A 25,059-nucleotide genomic window follows, 5' to 3' on the forward strand; every position below is an offset into this window, starting at 1 on the left:
AGGGAGTAGGAGAGGAAACGGAGAGAGCCTATCCCTCGGAGAGGAAAGTTTACCGGAAAGATATCCGGGAAGTTGGGAAGCAGGAGCACCGACGACTCGCGCCTTTACCCCCACCAGGGTGGGCACCTTTGGTGTCTCAGCGGAGTCATCGTCGGCTCCTGCGCTGTCGCGACAGCGCTGTCTTTGGCCGGTCAGAATCGTGCCGTTTGGTGGGGGGTTGTCGCGACGGCGCGGTGGGAGAACGGTTCACTGGCACCCCCACCAAGCAACGCAGCATCCAGGGCTGCGAGAACCCGCCCCGTAGCAGCGTTAGGTTACGCCCTATCGTCCCCACCTCTACGTAAGCGCAGCTGCCGTAGCGTTTGCCACGGAGAGGGGCTTGGGAACGCGGTTCGGTGTGGTGGTGAGGCGGATAGTGGGGGTTGTTAGGACACGGGCACACTCGACCGTCTCGGTATTGTGGAGGGGTGGAAGCGGTCGGCCGCGGAGGGGCGGGGAAGCGAGCAGTTCGGCAGCGCGACCCGACGTGGGCACTTCGCTGTCCGGCCTTTCCTTCATTAAAATATTATTCCGTGTGTAGAGAGAGAGAGAGCCGCGGAACCCGGCGAGCCCTCGCCGCCGTTTTCACGCCACGAACAACGCACTCTCGCCACCCCCTCGTCACAAGCCTCGCATCGTTCGCGTTTACCGAGGGGTTGGACGTGGACGCGGAGTTGGTTTTTTTTTTTTCTGCCTGCCGGACCCGCCACACTCGCTAAGGATTATCAGCAAGTCCGCGTTCCGTGTGCGAGTGCTGAAAACGGTGTGTTACCTCACAGTGCACGGCTTGTTTTCGGGTTCGTTCCATATCCATTAGCACTGGGTTGTGACGAGGTGCTGCGGACTAGTGCCGAAAGGAAATAAGGGAACAATCGGCCCACCGCTTGGTTCTGACCGCACGGAACCAACGAAACTAGTCGGGGGATCGTTTGGAGCGTCGAACGGAGCGTGATCGGTGAACCGGAAACTCGTCGCGAGCATCGAATGATCGATCGTGATCGCCGACAGATTCTAGATCCTCTGTTTTCCGGCGTGTTGGACAACGAGTGTCGAAGTGTCGGGACGTGCCAAGAATCTCTGAATGGATAGTTAGCGTAGTGTCAAAACCCTCTCGATTCGCGAAGGTGATTGTTCTCCGTGATCGGTTCGTAGACGTTGCTAAAATAATTATAAAAAAAAAAGAAAAAGAAACTGTGTGTGGTGCTTTGAAACGAATCATTCCTATTCTCTGCGTTCCTATTCGCCGTCAACTTGCGCGCATCTCTCATACGTTTCCTACTTGTTCGTGTTGCAAAGGACCGCGTGCAAGAAAGATAAAAATATAAGAAAGTGTTCGGACCTCTGATCAATTTCTAGTTATTCGGCGGAAAAAAAAATAGTTCTATCGTGTTTGGAGAGATACAGTGCATCGAGGGTAACAGTGCAACTGCTGCTTGAAGGGAAACTGGCAGCTCGCGGGATATGAACCCAGGTACGTGATTTCTTGTTTACAGGATAGAAATTCGCGTCAGATAGTGTTGCGATAATCAGTGAGGTTTATTTTGTTTCTAATTGTACGCGGGACGATTCGAAGCGAGAATCGTCAGTCGTGCTCTGAAACGGTGTGAGTGAAGACCAAATGTATCTACGTTTTGTGTTGTGACGTAAAGTGATTAAAATCTTTACACGAATAATTTATATAACCGCAAAAATATTGTTTTAACGATGATACGATGATTTCGTAGTGATCAGTTTTCAATGAAAAATTTTTCAATTGAACAATTGTTTGATACAAGCTATCCGTGAATCGAAATAGTTATCAATCAAGTTTGGTGCAGAAGGGATTGTTTAAGTTCTCAGAATTGTATTCAGTGAGATTCCTAGAACGATAGTCTTATTTAATATAACAAATTCGGTTTACATAGAGCGTAGAAAAATTCATCCCTTGTTCACCATGAAGCTATAAAGCATTATGTGTCAAGAAGATTGAATTCCCTCGGTTCGCGTTTTTGTTCTGTCGCTATTAACCCTTGAACAGCGGAGTCGGGGTAAATCGAGGCCTAAAGTTACAAAACATTACAAGGACATTAAAGCGTTTCTTATATTGGAAGAATAATTTTTATAAGAACAGTGTGAAATTTAGAAAATAAAAATAACACGAAATATAGAATTAAATTGAAATTGGACTCTCTCTGTCCGCCGTCCGAGGGTTAACCGCGCATCGAAGTTCTCGCAGGATCAGCAGTGAAACTCTGAAAAGTGTTTAATATTCAAAGAAAACGACGATGAATCTAGTTCTCGAGATTTCCACGGTGAAATTACCGTCGTCTCTAGTGTTTAAATCACCTTTTCCCGCACAATCTGGTTTACGATTGGAGAGTGAACTATAATCCCTGAAGCTCCGAACGATTCACGTTTCGCTCCATTCGAATTTCCCCGTTCGATTTCGAATTTTATTTGACGGAATTCGTTCGTTTCGGCAGGATTCCACGAATTTACGTGGTCCGTGTCAAGCGTAACTTCCTCGCATCGAAATTTCAACCGGTTCCCCGGAGTTGGCGAACCGTTGCCGTTGAGGTTCGTGTTTCGAAGGTGCGTGCAACGGGCATTGGAGCCCGGGAACGCAGTGGAAACGCGTGCGACACGCCAGATTTCGATTCGTGTGCAGATAAGGGAACCGGTATTAGGGACCCTCTCGAGCCGGCGAGCCGTGATATACCCGTCGCGATTTAGATATCCAACCTTTTGTTTACCAACACCGGTTCACGCGAAGACGACGTCGTGCGTGAACGTTGCAGCTAACCCTTTCTCAATCAAAATTGCTACGCATTAACCTTTCGTGCACTACGCGATCAGACGTTCACTTGTAAAATCGTCTCGAGGTTTGTTTTTAACACCTCGAGTATCGAATACCTGTCTGTTATAATGAAGAAAACAATGTTATAATTATCTTGGATGTTATGACAATTTATATCAAACGAAATCCTCGGCACGCGGACCGTCTGATAACGCAAAGTCCGCGCGCGTCAGAACGCAGCCAGCGTCAACTCGCACTGCCTCTCGACTCACGACCAATATCGGCCTCTCGAATATATAACTACGACTTTAAGTGCTTCGTATCAGAATTCGTTGACTCATTGACTCGTTGATTCGTATCCGAGGGGAAATAACAGGTATCGCATTGTAGGCAGATTGATTGGAGTGGTTCTTTTATTTCAGGCTATGAACGTCATTAATTTGTGTCACATCCATGATAGATTTTGAACGTCTACTGAAATTAAGTTCTGTACTGTACAAGCTCGAAGTATCCTAGGAGTAAACACGAAACGTGTAGGTAGTACTTTAAATATTTTATTTTTATTCATTCTTCAATATCAGAGTCTGCTCATTGTGATGTAGATCTTCAGAATGTATACATAGACGCTTCGATTGAGATTAATCCCAGAATACCAAGATTACATCTTCGGTATTAATTTTTAGAAATTTTTAGTCGAGTTCCTCTCTTAGCCTTTCAAAGGTCAAGCTCTAAAATTTCTAAGCGAAAGACTTTCGTATATTGAAAAATAATATTTAAAACTAAATTTAAATGATCGGTGTCTCAGTGATCCAGTGGTAATTAGAAAGCACTTAGCAAATTAAAAGATTATTAGATAATATTAGGAGATTGTAGAATCAGTGGAGAATAAAATAGTGAAATTTCCGAAATCGTGTAAATACTGAAATTTCTCTCGCTCCTTGTTAAACCCGGTTCTCACCTGTCGAGAAAGAAAACCACTCGCCTGGTAGCAGCCTTTTTTCTTCACGAAATCCCATAGAAACGGCAGCTGTATTCGGTGGAACAGATTTAAAGGTCATCGAAGCAGAGCTCAGGGCTTCTCGACGACGAAGTATCCGTTCCGGGAAAGCGTTGTTACGAAGCCGGTCTGGTAGAACAGCGCACGGTCTTGTTTCCATAAACAGCAAATAATTCGGTGCCGCTTTCTATACCAAACCATTGTAGCAGATTTTTTTTCCCCCGTACAACACCCTCTCCTTTTCCTCGAACGAAGCACGGTCTTGTAACGTAGGCTTGACCTCCGTTTGAAAAATCAGCAACACGGAGGACCAAGGCATCTCCTGCGCTGTTCGCCAATTTATTCCTCTAAATCGTACGCGAGGGGCTAATTAATCGTGATTAGTCGGAGCCGGTTTGAACAATGCTTTGCCGAACGGACCGTGTCGAGCGTGTGATGCGTGTGCAATTAATTAAAGCTGTACGGTTTGCATCTGTCGAGGTTTCTCGAAAGACAATTTACCATCGGGGTCAACGGTATCGCGTTGCCGATGTTTTACTCGTGCGTGAGCGCTACCCGGCCTTTATTCGTCGCCCATGAAGCCAGCCAGCCTTCCACCAGGCGACTAATTAACCACGATTGATATACGCCTGACCCTGGTTCCACCGCGTTAGAAAGTCCAATTGCCATGGCCCTCTTGGAAACGCGGAACGTTATGAAGGAATCCCTCGAAATTTATCGCGACACCAGATACCCATACGGAATAGTGTTGCAGATAATGCAAGTTGTTGCGTTGAATGTCGTGGATGCTGTGGTGGATCAACTCCACGAATTTAATGTAATTCAACAATTGTAAGAAATTAAAGAAAATTCTAAATAGCATTAGCTCTGTCGATCGTCTCTGCTGGAAACTGAATTTATACATTTTTATAAACAGTTATCTGAACGTAAATAAAATAATTTTTCAATGTAAAAGCAGGGTCAATTGGCGAAAAGTGTTTACCTGTGGTGAAAGAAAAGTACCCTGTCAAATATTTAACCACTGTCTTCCGTGGAAATTAAACAAAAACGCATGGAATCTGAAGTATTCTCAGCTTTCGATGCATGTACATACTCGAAACGTGTAACCACGACACTGCATCATTGGCATTTTTCTGCCAGCAATCATGTCCGCTGGCTAATATCCCGGTAATTTGTTTATCCGAACAAGGAAAAAGGTAAAGGGAGAACCTTTTCGGGTACTAATTATTTGGAAGTAGTGAAAACGCGGTGGAAACGTTCTCTTTGCTTTCTTGATTGCTGGTCGCATGCACGCCCACCTCGCGAACTAATTAGATCCGTGAACCACACGTACCAGATTTTCGATCTAGCCGTTTGCGTTGATTATTTCGTAAGCCGATTAATTAGAGGAAACGTCGCTCACCGACTAGTTAATGCTTGAAATTGGTCGGTGAATGTAAATTCGCAAACGACGGTTTTGCTAATAGATCGGCTCTACGATGAAGGTCTTGATGAACCATTTGCTTTCTAATCGATTTGACGAGCTGAAAATTAGGCAGAGAAAAATCTTCCTATTGAGAATTTTGCAATAATATAAAACCACTTAGATATATATTTATTTTTTATTAATATACTATTAACATCAATTAGAATGTTCTTTAATTTTTTAGGAAACCAAAGTAGGCACATTAGAAAATTAATTTTGACAGGATCAAATGTGGCCTTACCATGGTAGCTAAGGGTTAGAATATAATTAAAAGGTGTAACTGTTCGATCTGCATTAATATTTTAATTACTCCACTGTTACTGCATTTTGTGAGCAGTCTCCATAATTCTTAGCGCAGTGTCTCGTAAAGAAAAGATCGCTGGAAAAATCAGCGAGATGTATTTAACAGTTGCTGGCATTTCTCGCGATAAATCATTAGCGATTGGTAGAAGGAATATCGCTCGGTATAATATATTATCGTCACTCGGCCCATAATTTAGAGTCACGGAAGAACGCTCGACGCGGCACAATTAAAATAGTAATAATTTATTATCTCGTTTCGCTGCGATTCGTGTTTCACTGCAAATGCAGTTTCGAATAGAATATTCGCTCGTTAATTGAATAGATAACCTGATCTCGAAAATTATTTGCTTTATCGTTAATAGCAATCCGTACAATGTCCCGATGGCAGATGTAAACCTCTCCGAAGTTTAATAATTACACTTACCATGGGTGTTCATTTTCACTGCGGTGGTTAACGCGTTAATAAAGAAATCATGGTTTGGAATACATAAATTTCCTTGTTATCGTAGCAATTAGAGATTTTCCAGAAGGTCTACGGTGTCACGTTTGTAACACGGTCCGAATCCGACGGACGCCGCGCATTGAAATCACCGTGGAGGGTCACCAACGTAGCCGGAAATAGATGTTCGTCTCGTTCGAAACCGAAAACCCGTCGGCAATCCACTATCCTTTACACGGCTTTCATTTATTTTTCGATGTGAAACCTTCCTCAGGTGTATGTTTTCGTGTATTTATACCACGACGAAAGTGTACACGTGAATAATTTTGTCGTGACGAACGTTCGAAACACGTCAAATTATTAATTCCGATTATGTTAAATTTTACGATTTGCTGGGTAACGTGAAAGAAATATGCGTCTCTAGAAAAACGATGAACGATTTCATAATTTTCGATAAAACACGACAAATTAATTTAAATGTTCGTCGTGATTTGCTATTACTTTGATAGATATTTATCAGTATGATATAGGAAGTGGTTTGATAGAAATTACTTTTATACAATTTATTCAATATATTGACGATTATGTAGAAATTCGTTGATTGATACTGTTATTCTATCAGGTATCAGACTGGACGTTTTTATTTGTTAGTACCAACATATTATTTTATCTTGTGCTGTTACACCGAATATGTCAATAACTGTCATTGACACTGATACAAGTTGATATTACGCTACTACACACGATGAAAGACAAATGTTCTTTCGTAATGATTTTATTTGCTATTTGCAATTTTTAATCTCGAGAAATCATGTAAATTGAATTATTTTTATAAGAACACATGACTGTTATTACAGATATTGAAAAAATAAACTTATTTATAGTTTATCTTATTGAGATGTTCAACTTCTAAAAATTAAGAATACCAAAAGAAATATCAGCACGATAATGATCCTAATATACAGCCTATATTTTAGAACAGTGATTAATATTATATTGTTACAAATACTTCACAAATTAGAAAAGGAAGCGTAGTTAATAATTGAAATAATATTATAAGTAATCCCAAGCATGTATCTGTTTTAAAATAACAATGAAATGTCACGTGTCCTTATAAAAATAGTGTAGTTTAGAGTAATTTCATTACATCAGTACAATTTCAGCATCAGTATACGGTATTTCTATTACAATTATATTTTCACATTTTAAATTGTCGTGGCAGTGATCAGAAATATGTTTGGTGGTTGGATTTTAATTATATAGAATCCGCGTAGTGGCGAATGGTGTTACAATTAAGAGAAAGCAACGTGGCGGTGGTATGGTCGTTAATCATCGTCAGGATGGCGCGTAATGATGCACGGTTACGCATAAAATACACGAGTTCCACCGCGGGGATCCTTCGCGTCTCGGACGAAATCCGAAATTAGTTGAGCTATGTATTTCCGACGACTCGAAATGTAATCCAGTTATCTCGGGTGATCAGGGTCCATTAAAACGGCCCTGACTACTTTCTCTATCTGAAACGATCGACCGTTTAATGGACACCCCGAGTGCCGGGTCTCGGGCCGGTTCTCGATTTGCGCCGATTCAATTAAAAACGAGGGCGTCCATTCTTCGGCTCGCATTTACCGCGGACGGCGTTAATTGACGTGACGACCGTGATCATCGATGGGGAAAACAAGCAAAAAGGAAACAAAAGACCCCACGGACCACTATAGGTAAACGGATAAAAGTTTCCCAAGCGTTGGCGGGGAATGCTGTTGCCTCGCTAAAAATTATAGCCGGCATGAATTTCGTTGTTTCTTATTTGGGGAAGAGAAGTCCTTTGTCTGTAAATCTCGATTACTATTGAACACATTCCTTTCAGCGAATGATACATACTATTCGAAATCTACGGTTCTGGAGTGGGAGTTCAAATAACAAATATTCAAATTTCGAATAAAATAACGAAATAATTTGTTTCATAAAGTAACGTAGTAATTTAATGCATTCACAATTTTAATATAATCATTAAATTGCAATTCTTTTTAAAAACTTTCTGTTCGATCAAATTCAATTGTGTTTCGAAACATTTCTGTAATGGATTTATGAAGCTAGTTACGAGGGTGACGCTATTCGAAATTCAAAAATTTCTGGTTCTGCTTGAACGGGAGGAGCTCACGATTTGAGGACACGAGTCGGTCGTAAATTTTTTAACGCCGTTGATTAATTTTTAGCAGCGAAACGTGGCAGAACTCACGTTGGGTGGCCATATGTTAAAGTCGTTAAGACCTTTTTATCGTTGGTCGTTACTAGTTGAAATAATGCTGTTTCGTATTTCCACGCAATGTGTCGTTTTTAAGCATCGTAAATTTCTGTTTTCACCAATGTTTTGCACGATTCGATGACAACTCGTTAAATCGAACGCCCCGTAATCGCTTAACTCATTTTACCTTATTTTACTCTTTAATTCACCTTCTGCTGTAAGAATGAAGTTTTTCACCTGTTCATTTCCATTGCATTTAATCTATGAATGTCATTGAGATAAACGTAACACCAAGATTTTTCTACATTTTCCAAATTCTTGATACAGAATACCTATGTAATATTTTCTTAGACGCCAAGAAATTTCCCTTCGCGAAAGCACGAATAATCATTATCCCGCGAACCCTTTCAAGTTTCCCTTTCTATGCAGAATGCAAAAACGCGTCGAGATGTGTCGACAAATCGGACACACGCCTGGCACGTGTTGCGTTAATGCCTTATGATAATAAGTAGCATCAAGCCAGCCGAGCGGATGCCAAATTTACACGCACAAAGACGCGAGCGTGGCTGTCGCAGGTCTCTGGTAACGGAGATCTATTTCCATTGTAACCAGGAGCCGAAGGCACGAATCGGCTCGTGTGCTTACCGTTTCGTTTCCTCTTCGTCCAACGTCGATTCAGCGAGTTTCATGCAAATCAGTGGGAAGGAGAGAGAAAAAGTAGGATGGTTCGTTGTCGAGTTTTATGAATACAAGAGTAAGGGGTGCCATCGAGGAAAACCAAGACCTGTCGTGAAATAAGAATTGGTAATCGAGAATAAAGCAAACGCGCTTATTAAAAGCGGGACGATCTCGCTTGGGAAGACGATTGCCTGGCTTCTATTAAGCGTATAATTCGTCGCGTTATGCAAATGTCCCGGCGATAGAGGCGGATTTTCACCAGAAACGAAAGAAGAGAGCAAGAATGAGCGCTAGGAGGGTTGGAAGAGGGTTGAAAGAGACGGAGGAGGGAGAAAAAAAAACGGGAAAGCGAAGCTTCTTCGACGTCGTCGTGCATAGAAAATAATCAGACGCAACGTTTACGATGCGCCCGCTGCCACGCGAAAGTAACTCACGCTACAGTTGTTCAATCGATCTTATTTCTGACAGTCTCATGCAAATGTGCTCTGTGACCGGGGAGGGAGGACCATCTCCCACCCCCCCTCGTCCCCCTTGCTCCCTGCTTCTTTGGCTTCTGTTCTTTATGAATACCAGATTAGGGTGCTTCGAAAGCCACCGAACGGCTCCGTGAAGTAGGAAGCAAGCACGAAACAGGAATTCTTAATCAGCAGTCGAGTCAACCCTTCATTACGAATTGTGCTTATTAGCGGAGAAGGTCGTTCGATGTACAGTATCCTCGCCAGTTAATATTCGTCACGGTAGACCACCTTCCCTTGGACAGATTTGTTTTTTACATTGACTACGTTTAAAGGGACCTCGTCACGGTCGATATCAACAGTCATTCAATAACGGACAAACAGAATTATTTGGTGATGACCGATGTGAGCATTTATCTTGTTTCTATCTTGTTGGATTCTGCTGCCGGGTTTATTAACTCTCGGATGGCGGGCCATGGAGAGAGACCCAATTTTTAATTTAATGTTTTAAATGTTTTACATTATTTTCGTTCTCTAAATTATGAAACATAATATATGAAACTCGTTTGTTTAAAAATTATACATTTAACTGTAAGTTACGCATACTTCGGTAGGTGCGTTTGAGCCTGGTTTCTCTTCGAATCATCGTCCTCGGTCGTGTAACTACTTTTCAGAACTGAGGTGTGGCTATAAATATGGTTTAAACGAACTGATTCCTAATGTCTGGTGTCATAAAACTTCGCTATAAAATCGAACAGGCTTTCAGTGAATTCAGGACAATTATGAAGGACCGAAAATAGTCCGGGACCAGTGAAACAGGTATGCGGGCCACAGGCTATCGTGCAAGTTATATTGAAACCTTTCGGGAATCACTGCGTGTTCCTATTTCGTCGTTCCGAATGTGAACGAAATTATCTTGAAAGGAAAAAAAAAAGAATAGAAGAGAGCAATTATTTCGGCACTAAATCACTGCTTTAATCATTTTAATTGCACCGTAGATTAACCAGAAACTCTTACGTCGTAAAGCAAGCAGTAACTGCGAGAATAATTACTACCTGTAATTTATATCTTATTATCTGAATAATTCTATGATGTACTTTGATCGCACGAATAGACATACATGGTACTTATAAGATAGTTATTAAAAAATGTAAAAAAAAGTGTTACGAAGGAAAAGTAACAGGAAGTAACGTTTAGAAAGATTAAAATATAGGAAATCTGTATTTATAATGTTTTCAACAAATACTTATCAAGACATTGCAATAATTCTGTTAACTTCGATTAAAAATTAGGTATTCAAATTTTTAAACGAATACCTCCAGATAGGTATTAAGGTAATTTAGAATGTAGAAAGTGAAAATCAAGAGGTGCAAAATTAAATTTTGAAACCAGGTTTATTAATAAGTATTCTGATTTCGGAGGAGGGAAAATTAAATCGCTTGCATTTTGTGAGCAGTCTATCGGAATGGTATAAATTTCGTGCAAGAAAGCGAAAATGAAAAATCACCGATGCTCCGGAAAAACGTTCGTTCGACTATTGTTTGAAATCGATTGGTAGTGCTTGAAATTTACCTGGTATAAACAGCACGTTCTTTACGATACCTTCACGAGTATCCGTGTTAACGAACAACGAGGGACAACCATGAATATGACTGAGACCCAGTATTAGGTGCCTTTATGTTGGCACAATGCCGTTTATTATCATAATCTATTATCGCAGCTTATGTGTACGTGCCTCGGTTGGTCCGTTACTAACGCGAAGCCGGGACTGCCGCCGATACAACTCGAATCCTTTCATGCTTGTTACTTGACGGCCCTTCAGGGATTCTACTTGAATTTCCACCTCCCTGGCATCTTTTTCCTTTTTCGAAACGATCGAATCGAAACGTCCCTTGATCGATGATCGTTTGGATAAAATCCTGCTCTACACGACTCGTATGATTTTTTCCTTGTATCGATAATGTTTGCGAATGAATTTGGTTTGACGTACCATTTTATAATTCTTGTTAACCTTCGAAGAACAACTTAAATTAACATTCAAGCTTAGGGGTATTTTGACTTTTCAATAGAAAAATTTAATTGGACAATATTTTCATTTCTTTTTTTTCAATCTTATTTACTATTTTCCGAATATTTTGTTATTTCCATTATCCATAGTTTAATAATATAGATAATGGCTTCTTTTAACACCCATATTTGGGTGACATGGCATTCAATGTGTTAAACAACGTTATGCGTTGGGTATAAACGCATCGAGTATGTTATTATGCATCTTTCAGATGGCTGTTAGATGTTCTGCACAAAAAATTACAGCTCTCGATCATAAATGCCAGTAGAATGACCGTTAAACCAAAGATGTACACAGTTAGTAGGTTTCTGTTGGTTTGTTTTTGGCGACGTTCACCGCGTGTCGAGTGTTAGTTAATGAGGAGAGGAAAGCAGCGAAACTAACGACCTAATTTTAACGTCATTTTTATTCATTCCAATTTATCATGTTCAATGTTCCAGTAATACCTACAGTAAATTATTTCACTGTTGGAACTTCTATTTTTCTGAATTAAGATATAACAAAAACATTTCATACTATAATTGAATTGATGAGTCGAAGAATGGTTCTTAATTGCGGTAAATTATCTTTCGTAAGTTTTCAATAATTAAAACGAAATGACCGAATGTTTGTTCTCGCGCTGTTTTTCAACTTGCCGATTCAATTGAATTCCTAAAACTAATTAATCTAGAACAGTAGAAGCTTTCGTTGTCGTGTTAGTCAATTAACCTCGATTTCAATGCGTCAAGTTTTACTGCCATCCTGCTTTAGTGTCGTAAAGAAAATATGTTCTCCTGATAAATCGTACTTTAATTGTAAATCCGCGTAATCCGCTGTTGTTATAGTCCGGGCCCGTAATATTTGTCCGAGATCTGGCCAGGAATTAATTACTCGTAACAAGTCTTAACGAGCTTGCTTTATTCCTCGATATCAAAAAGCCAGTGTAAGCGGTGTGCCCCGAATACATCCCGCGTATACTCGTTTGATTAATACGAGGCAGATGTATAAATGTAGGAATTAAACACTGCTTAACGTTCTCTGGATCTACAATATGCACGATTATGCACGATTATGCCCTTATCTCGCTCTCGAATGTTCATCGTGCATCAGCAGCGGAGAATACTAGCAAATACCTTGCGGTTTCCGTCCGGCATTATCGTTAATACGCCACCATTACTCGCGACTGTTTCCCTCTCTCCTCTCGTCGATTAATAACAATTCTTTCATCGGATAATAAAAATTCATTTTTTCATTTCTATTTGCCATCGAAGAGCGGTTCAGTGCGGATAAATAAATAATCATATCTCTCGAGTTTTCAGGCAATTAAAGACGTTGGTAGCTACTGCGGGATATTAAAAAGAGAAAAAAAGGTGACGACAAAGAGATATCAACATAGTTTGTAAATAACTTGCGACAATGAAGGTTCGCGCGAGGCATTTACAAAAGGGAACTTCTTCATTAGGCCCGTTGCATTCTGTGCACGTGCAATTACATTTATCGCGTCGGGAATCTCACGCAATCCCCACCATTAATACGAAAACGCATAGTATCACGGCAACGACAGCCACGGGACCTGGAAGACTTATATACCAGCAGTAAACTTTCCCGATCGCGTGGAAAGATTAGCAAAGTCAGTTGGCGGACCGTGCAACCATGGGATCTCTGATTTGATTCATTGTGTGTCCCTTTTCGAAGGTGTTTATTTTATTTGATAATTACCGCGAACGGGTCGTGCGGGAACCTGCTCGGCGAACGGTGGTCATTAGTGGCTTAATTATATCTCACCGGAGATTATATTCCGGGCATTTTTACTTTATACCTATACGCGGTCTCGCTTACACACCTCGGACGGTGTACGTGTTTGCCGAGGATATCGGTCAGTACAGGGACGAAGAGGGCGACCAGGGAGGGGAAGTTAGGCGAATACGAGCGTGGTAGACTATAAAGGCCATCCTTGGACGGACCCTCGTAAAAACGCACTTTGTTGCCTCCTTAAATCCTGATAATTCTACGCTTCGGCTTTACCCGCCGATTACGGCGTAATCGCGTTTCGGCGGGCTTCCCGGCCAGGCGGGAAGACCTTTTTTCGTTACGAAACGACCGCGTCTCGTTCGGATTAATTGCCAAGCTTTTGTCTCGGTGACGGCCGATTCTGGTCGCGCCTCGAACCCGCGCACTTTGCATCACGCGATCGATAAGTATCGGATTTCCTCAATGGCGACAAGAGTTTAACGGGTTACGCCGGAAACATGTGATTTTCATTTTGAGAATAGTCTACCTTGCCAGGAGGTGTACAAAGTTTCGATTGATAATAGTCTCTGAAAGTTTTCCTAAATGCAACTCATCGTTTATTTGTTTCGTTTCTTTTATATTCAATTATACAATATTTTGTGTTTCCATCCAAATATTCATTTTTTATATTTCAATGACAGAATTGTGCAACAAGCAGTGGATTTAAACTTATTGCATCCGGCTAAAAACATCACCGATTACGAAAATGTTAAATGAAAAAAGAAACAAGTTCCGTAGTTTAATCTTCATGGAAAGTCGTCTTTATGCCGTGATTTGCATTCGTAAATGCGGCTTAAGGCACGAAAGAACGTTTTCCGGGTTCGACCGGTTTACCTGTCCCTTTTGTTGCATTACTAGATCCCTATTATAAACTAATATTCGAACCAAAATCCTATAGAAATTGTCGAGTAGAGAAAAGGAATTTAATGAGTCTAATAAACCTTGAATTTAGCAGGTCATAGAAAAATATCTAATTGTTCTTGACGTTTCATACAAATTGAAGGTGTTAAAATTACTTCCTTCATTCCAAATGCCTAATATATAATTTTTTCTTTGAACTGAACGTGTAATAAATATTTTACATGGTGTCTGAAATCCTTCAACTCTCATAATCATTACTCTACATTAGCTACTATCATTTGCGTTCGCATTTCATCAACGATATGAACGCTCGTCATATTTTTTATTATTCACGCGTTCGTTAAGTTTTCTACATTTTTAATATAAAGGATTACTATCATTATACGTCGTTATGAATGGAGAATATTCGTAATTATGCACATCGGTGTTCGGTAATTCGTAAGAATGCGATAATTCAGCATTATCCCGATTTTTTTCCTTGCACGTCAACAAGCAACAAAAATTCGTCTCTTATAACGAGAGAACAACGGAGTAGGGCATTTTCGGTACGTAAATGTGATACACATAATTGCAAAACAAGATTTCCCCCTTAGTTTCGTCATTAACGTAATTACATTTTGTCCCTCAGAATTACAGTAATTCCGGGCGAAATAGAAGCAAGAAGAAAAAAAAAGAGAGAAAAAGAGATCTCGCGGCGCGGCCTCTCAATCATTTTAATTGCATCTTTTGAATGCTCCTCTAATTTTTATGGGTTGCGTTCGCCGCGCATATGGAAAATTAAAGGGACAGGGTTCTCTCGGTTCGATCTTAATTGGAGCGAGAGCTGGTCGAAGCGTAAAAGCTGACGAACGCCGTCACAATATTACTGTCGGTTCTGTCACTGTCAATTAAATCGGATCTAACGATATGCCGATTGAACGTTCGGCAATCAACGAGATCCTGTAAACGTTACTTCGTGTTATTCGTTCGGACACAAAACGTTTATGAACAGATCCGTTCGGACAATGACACTGGTGTCTGGTAGAATAAAACACAAAACTTTTTCAGAAATGTTTTTCTTAACAAAATTAACGAAATCAAAGCTCGCGATCGAAGGAATGGCATTCGCGAACGTGTGACGGTTATACGGCATAACAGATTCGCATTCCTGACACTCCGCGACACATAAACTGTAATTTGCGGGGCGTTTCAGGTGCGCGCCGCTTCTCTCGTTTTCTTCTGCTCGCCGAAAGTCGCCCCGTGCACGCAATTGCTGTAGATCCTTGAAGTTGCGATTTACGAAGTTGAACGATCCCTTCTTGCGTCCCCAGACATCCGCGAATTTACAAGCAAATTTACGCGCCGTAAATTTACGAATCCGGAAGTATTATGTACAGCGACGAGCATGGTAGGCTTCCCGAGGGAAAACGACCGTGCAGGGGAAGGATGCAAACTTTCTGCATTAAACTTCATAATATTTAATAATGAAAAATTCGAAATTTTCATAGAATATTCAAGACGAATAAATTCACGAGATTAATGAAAAATCCTGATGAAGCTCGACTAAAATTGGGAGTGTCGGTGATTAAGCGCGATGTGAAAATTAGTATAGCTCAGCCTATTCCCAAGTTAAAGACATTTCGTTTGTGAAACGATGAATAACAGTAATAGTAATTCCCGTTGTTCACATTCCGAAGGCAATTATATCGTTGTTTCGAGAGGCAAAGTAAAAGGAAGATAAACACGAGTCACGCGAACGGGTACCACGCTGGGACACTAGGTGTATTTCACTGTTTAGAAACAAAACGGATTAAGATAGCAATCTTGAGCAGAATCTAGCACTCATTAATCGTACTTCTAATCGGGAATCTCGATCGATCGCGGTTGATCTGGCTAGCTGGACAGATATCGTCGCTCGAGGTCGAAGTTTTCACCGGGCGTCCAACCTGGAACTACCTCGATGCCACCAGCTAGAAATCTCGTGTGTCGGCGCCTCTATTAATAGACGTCCGTGTGGTTGGCAATGCGGACATTAATCGACGTGTCGTTATTCGTGCATACGCGTCGTGCCTGGCATAGAAAACAATATTTCACGCTGGCGACAATAGTTGTCGCCCATTCGGTACCCCTCTCTCTCTATCTCCCTTTCTTTCGCTTTTTCACCATCTTCGTTCGTTGTCCCTCTCCCTCAGTCCACTTATCATCCTACCTTTCTCTTTCCTCCGTCTGTCTCCCGGCTCCCTGTCCTCTGCTCTTCCCCTCCCTCTTCTTGGTCACGGGCCCCGGGTCCCGGGCCTCGCGACTCCGCTCGGGCATGAAACTCCGTTCGGTATCTCATCGCCGGTGCCGCCATGCCAGAACGAATGAACCAAGTTACGAGCCACGTGTGCTCGTCCCCGGTGTCTTCTGTCTTCCATCCACGTGTACGTTGGCTAAATTAGAGTTACTCCGTTTGAATGCCTCGAGAGTTCGTCTAATAAATGTCTTGTAATCTTGAACATACAGAAGCCAGACGAGAGTCGTTTAGAACAGCCGAGAGTATCTTCCCATAGAAGGAGATAATTATTTCGAAGTTTTCTTCTTGAAATTTCGTAGGTGCTATTGAATTTCATCAAGAGACACGACACTTGTGTACAAGGGATTCCAGCTGAGAGAGACTACCTAAATATCACCTTTGTCTTTAATGAGGTGAGAAATGTTTCAAATACAATTTGAACTGTTTTGAAGGGATTTAAATTTGGAAATTTGGAAATTCAGAGTCGATCAGGAATCAGTAGTCTCAGTACATGATTCTTGACCTCTTGATGAAATTTTTACTTTGTATATTTTAATATTAAACATTTTTGAATCTTTCTTTAACATCCAATTTGAAATAATTGGTAATGTTACCTCGGTAATAATTTAATATAATTCACGATGCATCCTCGAAACTACGAAAATAACTGAAACGTATGACTGGATTTTGAATACCCTGATTTAATCGTACCGTGGTACACGGGAAATACCTTAAAAATGTTTGAAGAATGCAGGTTCCGTATAAGTCACTAACTGAATTTAAAGCCGTACGGCGTACGTTGTAATACGCCAGCAGCATTTAAATTCGACTCTGTTATGACCAACTTTGAGTGCCAATAACTAAAACGCAAAGGTATTTCTAAAAGACGTTCGTTCAAACATTTATCATTCGATTATTATTGCATCTGCTTCGTCGTTGCATTTTGTAAATTTAATTAATTCGTCGATGCGTTTCTATTTGTAATTTATTGTTAGGTATAAAAAGGAACAGGAATCAATTGCTATCGAAAATATTGCAGAGGAAGTAACTTTACTATAATTCTATTCACTAGGAGCGAGCAAACGAAGCTGGGGCCCCAGTCGAAACCTAATCGAAGTCGTTCCCATTTGTTTGTCGAAGATGGTCGAAGCTCCGGGTTTCGCTGCTTTTGTCTCCTAATCCTTAATCCGCAATCAGGGCCCATTGTGCGTGGGCATCGGGACCGCAACGCATGGATGTACACGGAGGGTGTGCTCGCGGATGTACGCTAAGGAGGATTAGAAAAGATTAAAATCATCAGAGAGAAAGAAAAAGATGTATCGGGGATGGTGGACACCACGGGGAAAGAACGTTGGAAACGAATGTCGAGGGGCAGAGCAAAAGATTCTTTGAAAATATATCGATTGTTAAAACTGCAATTTCTTACTGGAATCGAGTAACGAGCGAATAAATGGAAGTTGATTAGAATTAATTACATCTGTAAGTACGGGTGCGAGTATGCAAACAAAATATTCGTTTAATTTAACTGCACACAGCATACAGTTACTCGTAGAATTGACTTTACATCTATTTAATCGAATCTATACAATAATTTTTAATTGCAAAATTTAATATCTAAATTTACAATCGTTCTGAAAAAAACAAACAAACAATGTAACCCGAGTATTATAGACATTTGAATATTTCAGATTTTAGTTGTCTTCTCAAACAGCTGAACAAAGTCTTGCAAACTCTTTGCAATTATTTCATGAAACAATAAAACCTAATTCGCTATTTTCCCTGCAATTATCTCGTCAAATGTAATCCTACAGTGGCTAGTTCTATTGCGGTTCATCACGCGACCGTTAGGATACTGTTCTACATTCCTCTCGTCATCGAATAGGAAAATAAGAATTTTTCATTGACGCATTGAAGCGCCATAAATTAAATATAATCTAATAACCATTAATAATAACAATGAAGAACTATTATTTTGCATATTATAACTCCAAATAATTAAAATGTCAGGATGTCTTCTCATTAATTTTCGCATCAAATGTTTCAGAAACATTTAAATCGTGTAAATTTCTCGAAGTAGATTTACCACTGAAGTCTGCCTGAACGAAGAGAAGTTAACTCGCGCCTCGAGAGACTGACGTTCACTCGGGGAGGGTAAAGGGATATTCAAATAAGTTGATTCGTTAGTCCGTCGGATTAATTTACTATGACGGTATCGGATGTGCTCGTGCATTCATTAGGCGGACTGTCGCTGCTCTTCTTCGTAGTAGGACTCGTATGCAGGGAGATAGCTTGCGCTTCTATGGGTGTCCTTACGAGTTTTGTGGGCCTGCCCTTTGGATCACGATGACGGGGCACCGACAAGATTATTCGACTCCAACCATCGAAATATAATTACGGGTGCCTTTCAAAATCTCGAATAAACCATGCGATCTGTGTCTAGAGAATATGAAATAAGTCATTGCAGTTCAAGTTTTCTAATGAATTTTTTTTAATTCGAAGATGACTTAAGCGATTCTCTAATGAGCGAAAAATTCAATTATGCGTAATAAGGGCAGAATTAAAGAGAATTTTTACATGGAAACTCTTTGGTTGCAAGAAATTAATAGAATAGGAAGAACCTGTTGGCATGAATTCATTTTCATCTCGAAACCAGCTTATCCAGTGCTTCGTATTTCTTCTGTTCGTCTTACTGTTGCTAAACTAAAAATAAAACAGCCGAAGAGGAAACATCCAAACGTTGTTTTACCTCTTCCTTATCTAAATCTATAACATTTACGGCTTTATTATTGGTGCAAGGATAAAAATACTCGAAACGAACATCGCGGGTCGTGGCCCTAGCTTGTTGGTTCGTAACAGGGTGAGAGATTAGATCACGGATAAGATGTGTCCGGCTAGCAGATAGCCATTGGGTCCCGTTCCATGTCACAACTGGTCTAGCACGTTTTGCATTGCGCTCATACCAACAACCACTCAAGTAATCGATGTTCTCTCATTTTTTCTCTTCAGACGAGAATCACATTGTAATCATCCTGTCTAATCGAATCTTATTAATTATCTGAGTAATAAAAGACGATCTATTTTCTCATAAGAAGTCGGGGGGAGAATAAAATACCGCTGCTCAGTCGTATTTATACCTGTTGTGCGGAAAATTAAAATTAAAATTAAAATTAAGTAAAAAAGTTTCATTTTGCTTGAATTAAACGATGATCACGTTTGGTCGGAAACATTCTTATCCGTATTTTTTCTTTCTCGTTTGAACATTCTCGTGACAGAAAGGAAATATTCAAATTTTTTGTGACAAGTTGCTCGAAGACGGCGACCTCCTGTGCTGTGACTTAATGACGTAGCGAGAATTCGGTGTGGGCGCCGCTTTCTTCCCTCCACCCGCCTCCCTTGTTCACCCGGCACACCTCGCATATTTGGCGCGTGATGTCGCGACCAGATTGGTTCGACGTGCTGTACAAATGTATAAAGGTCGAAACCGTGAACGAACTGTTCGGGAGGACGTTGAGCGGATTCTTAAGCTGACGGTGAGAAGACTCGAGCCAAAGCGGGTGTACAATAACGGGTGTTTCCTCGATCTTGCAACGCGAGAACATTTAATGAGTACAAACAACTTTCCCAACACATTCACTGCAATTCTAAAATGGGTAGTATTTTTGTTTTTAATAAATCTTGTTTATTATTCTTACAATATTTTATTACTTCTGTCATTCATAATTAGGTAATTAAAAAAAAATTACTAATAATATGATTAATTGAACCACTTATGAGTGACGTGGCAACCAACGCGTGAAAATGGTGCAACTTCGTTTAATTTATAAATTTATCCTGAACAGATGTTAATGTACTCTTTAATTGCAGTTAAAAAAATTAATTGAATATAACAAATAAATAAAACTCGTTGAATGCTTGGCACCAAGTTTTTGTTGGACAGTTAAATAGCATGCTCGAGTTTTAGAATCGATAATATTCCTCGTGTAGATAATCCGTTAGCTAGTCTGTGCATTTCAAGCAAGTTACGTTTACTCGGAGTGGAATTACGTCCGAACGGCGTTAAATTAGACGTAAAAATAAAAAAAATAAAAAATAAAGAAACCGAGTATACGGCTAGAAGAAATATATAAAGTGATACTGGCGTCATGTGCGAGAAAGTTAATGAAAGAAGGAATTTATGATTACGCGTTTGCTCGAATATGAGTCTTAATCGATTCGACGGAAACGCTTTCCACGTAATTCCCACAGCGCCATATTATTACGATATATTATTTCCAGTTTAATGCACGCATTTGTTAATAAAAAAAAAGTCCGAGTTCAGTGCCTTATAGTAATATGTCTTCCCAACATAGGTCCTAAAATCAATCGTTTCAATGCAGGATGAATATTTCTGGGCTTGCAAAAATATTTAAGGATCAATTGTAAATAACTACCCTCGTAGATTGCAGGTTAACGAATCGAACACATTATAATTGTCGTTCGCGTCGAAGATTTCCTTTGTGTATCGATCGAAAACGAGTGGCGAAACGATGAACCGACACGCCGCGCCGGCCTCTTCTTGGCTTCTTTTACCTGGCCGGTGAATCCAATGGAAGTGACGCCTAGCGGGTTCGATCGACAGCCTTGAGGTGTCTATCGGTGATTTAAAACATTAGGAGTTTGCTACGTGTCACCGATCGAACGTGTACACTTCTACAAAGGTTTGTGTCGTACATATACGACCGGTTTCCAGCTGCTTTTTGCGTGGCGCCCGCGCTCCTGAATCCGCCAATCGTGGCCCTCGTACATAAGATCGGTGAATGATGGTGGAACGATCAAGCTTCTGCCAGTATCGCCGTTTGCATGAATCACTGACCGATTTTCATCGCGATCGATTCTTAAGCTTCGTTGGATCGAGGTCGTCGATCCGTGCATGATCGTATAGTATGTTTCAGAAACATACCAACCCCTCGATATTTTGCTAAAAAATTATAATAAGAAGCTAGGGTTTCTCTTAGCTAAGAGCAAGTATAGAGGGAGGAGCCACCCACCATTTGTATTTAGTCTTGGGAGAGCTTTGAAAGAGTCTAAAAGACATAGACAAATAAAACAAGGTTTTCTCTTAAATTATACACTACCCTGCATAGTAAAGGGATTTAGCAAATTAATTTTAATTTTTAAGGGTTGCATACTTTTGAAACGTAGTGTACCCTGGAAAAGCGGTGCTAGCTGCCGGAAAACCGGTTGACTCATTATTATATTAAACAACTCGTTATCGGTAGTTGAGTGACCGTTGCACCTTTACTGCTGCTTTGTACTATGCAGTCCAGATTTTTTTCTCTCAGTTTTTGATAAATATCTAAACGCCACATTTTATTAACATTGTTTCACATCGCGGCTGTCATTCTTTTCAGGCGTCGTTTTATTAGAAGTTCCGCGTTTAATCGAGATCGTGGCTCATTTACGCGTACATAGCCACGTAAATTATACTTTTTTACCCGCGAGGCCATTTGTGATTTCATGCGGAACGTTTGATCGCCGATACGACCCACTCGACGTGTCCGAGATCCGCGACACGTTGAGCAGCGTTGAAATGTCGATATTGATACTATTTTTGGGGTGGGAGATATTTAAAATGTATCATTAACATCGAGAATCGTAACACGAAATATCGTCGGCCTAATTTTTCATTGGAATTCAGAGCGAGAATAGATAATGCATTTCAATTGCAAACGACATTCGGTTGTACAGTGTGCTATACATTCCAATGCAGCGTGACGTGTGCTTCTTTTACTAAGGGTAAGAGTAGAGGGAAGATGCAAAAACCATTATTTGTTTTTCATTTTAAGGAGGACCTAGGAAAATTTAACGTAAACTCCTCTGTTTTCACATGTAAAGTATAAGGATGGTGATTAAGCCTTTCCTTTACACTTTCCCTTAATCGAAGGAAGCAGAGGTTGCACGCGACTGTACACGTTTATACGCTAAAAACATAAAACCAGTTCTCGGCTACCTTGTGCGTGAAATCAATCAATCGTGTCAACGAAGCGAGATTAATCTTCTTAGTTTATTGTACAATTTGGAGTTTACATGAATTATTATCCGACTTTTGTTACGTCTATTATAGTGTTTTATCATAGCTCCTTCATTCTTCACTATTAAGTGTATTTTTTCCTTCAGATTTTCTTTTCTTTAATTTTCTCATTTGAAACACTGTCACTGGCACTTTATTTATTGCTAATTGATGTGATCTAGGTACTTACAGCTTACTGCTTTGAATATTTTATTTCAAATAGAAATTACTACCTTTGTCTGAAGATATTAAACGGAAAGAGCCAATATGGGTTTATTACCACCAGCCAGGTTGAAATTAATTAGTTTTTATTACACCTCACAGGTTGAAACCTTTTTGAATTTTCTTCGTCCGCGGCATAAAAGAAAGCAGTAAACCAAAGAAGGTTTTCAAGCTTTCTCTTGTTGGAACAATAGTTTCTACCTATTGTTTTCTTAATAACGTTTGCAGTGTTACCGGACGGTGGTCTAATAAATTACCTGACTTTGCACGGTACAAGGAAGCGGAGCGTTTTAGACGTCGTATAAAAATCGGTATTTTAATGTTTCAGTAAACCTCCATTCAAATTACTCGGTGCCAAGAGAAGTCTGTGAAAGTGTTTGCGAAATCTAAAGAGAAAATCTTTTATTTTTTTATTTAATATGACTCAAATTGATTGAACTTATGAGCTATCTTCTCCAAAATAAATTTATTTGTCCTTGCTAATGAAAGAATTTTATTTTATCATATATTTTACGTTGGAATTTTTCTCTTTCATTGAAAATCCGTGTTCAGTGTGTTTGATTTGACCGGTGGGAAAATATTTTCTTATCTCAAGTTCTAGTTACTACGATGTTCCCTTGATATAACCGATAAGACTCGATTGCCACTCCTTTCGAGTGGAAATATCTGGAAAAAATGATTGAATGACGGTAGGATATAATTACTCCGTGCTGGTGAAAGATAAACAAATAAATATAGATATGAAGATATCATTCAGACATTATTATTAACAATTGCATTAAAATATGTTGATTTATCTCCTGTAAGCTTGTCTCGTTACATTATACACGTTTGAATGAGAATAAAAGGGAACATCTGCAAGATGGAGGGTCAACTTGAACAGCTATTTATGAGATTTCCCAGTTGTCCAGGTTTCCTCCGAGATCTGGAGACAGTATTTGAATTCAACGCGCAACCTACGAAAGAAACACGACCTTCTTTGTTGTACGACAAAACCTGCGCAGGTGTGTCGCAGCTTTACCTGCCCCGACAAGAGGAAAATCTGAAAGATCGTAGCAAGCTTAACGAAACGATGCCAACTCCCGCGACACAACGGGCTTTCACTTCCCGCAAATAATTATCCTCAGCTTCGACCACCAGTTGCGTTAAGAAATGACAAAAGATGGGATCCGCATTGATTTATTGTACCACTTCGAACAGCTTGCATTTTCTTCATTTTTTGTCATCAACATTCAAACAACCGGCGTTGAATATAAAATACACACTGATCATTTTGTTTACCTTGTAGCTGAAGGTTTTAAGAAATATCTCATAGTTCTCAAAAATACAAAAATGAACTAAAAATAAACGCGCTCACACATTGAAATAAAAATATTCCTCAAGAATGGCTGGAAAAATCTCCGGATCCTCCGGCGTGTTTAGAATGGATCGCCGGAGGACAATTGGCGAGGCAATCCCGAAGTTCGTCCATCGTTTCGAACAATAAGGAAGAATCAGACACGATCGATTCCTCGGCGAAACGAAGAGAACGGGATTCATCTTTCGCCATTGACGGAGATGCGAGCGGAGGTTCTGTCTTCTCGTTGTGTCCCCGTCTTCGATGCGGAATACCAGCAACAATAGACTGGAACGCGGTCGAAAGACGAAGCACGGTTGGTGCTTTTAGGGTACTTAGTGGACGGAACAACAATGATCGCGACCGTTCAGCCACGGGCTATTTTACGAGCGATCGACAACACCTGGCAGAGTGACCTGCGCCTTCAGGGACGTTCGCGATCTTACTATCGTAAAGGTTGTCCGGCTTGGAACACCTGCGTTCCCGGGAAAACTTTTCGACACCGAGGGACGCCGGGCCCATTCAGAGAGCATTTCTCGAGGAAAAAAAGGTAAACTCGAAAGGTGGCCTTGGCCGACCGAGCAAGGCTCGAATCTGGGAAAGGAAACGCTTCGAGAGGATTTTTCTCTATCGATGCTCACTGGATGGTTATGAATTCCGGTTCCCGAGGAAGGGGTAGAAGTAACGTTCTTCGTGGTACGATCAGGATCTTAACGAGCCTGTATGATCGAAAGTAGCAAATTATGGAACATTAATGTGCAAATGAACGAAACATTCTTTCACTTCTGGTTAAGAGAAAAAGTACACTTTATGGCGATAATTTCGTCTTCATGATTTACCTGGTGTCTTGTAATGTACCGGCATGAGATTTTAAGGGTTCTTCAATTTATTCTATTTTAGACTTATACCAGTTTCATAATTACCGGTATATTCATTATCCGGATTTGCTGATTATTCGTGATTTAATAGGCTCAGTTGGAGGCCAGGTTGATGGTTTAAGAAGCAGTGGGATTGGTTGATTTTGAACAGTCCCTCAGTCGTGCGAAGAGGTCGTAGCTTTGCCACCTACGCGGCCATGGTGCGACACCTTGACGATATGAAT

The 25,059-nt window shown here is 40.5% G+C and overlaps 1 protein-coding gene across 8 annotated transcripts in view; it reads left to right on the forward strand.

Moving 5' to 3' along the window:
* Positions 1–25,059, forward strand: part of LOC114875152 (zinc finger homeobox protein 4) — a 233,612-nt gene that overhangs the window by 125,376 nt on the left and 83,177 nt on the right. Inside the window, exon 1 of one of the 8 annotated variants that reach the window (XM_029185119.2) lies at positions 553–1,510. The exons of the other annotated variants lie outside the window; for them this stretch is intronic. The gene's annotated coding sequence lies outside the window, so the exon portion shown is untranslated. Of the gene's footprint in view, positions 1–552; positions 1,511–25,059 lie in introns of those variants that run through there. 8 annotated transcript variants of the gene reach the window in all.

The sequence above is a fragment of the Osmia bicornis genome, chromosome 11 (assembly GCF_907164935.1).
Source record: "Osmia bicornis bicornis chromosome 11, iOsmBic2.1, whole genome shotgun sequence".
NCBI lineage: Eukaryota > Metazoa > Arthropoda > Insecta > Hymenoptera > Megachilidae > Osmia > Osmia bicornis.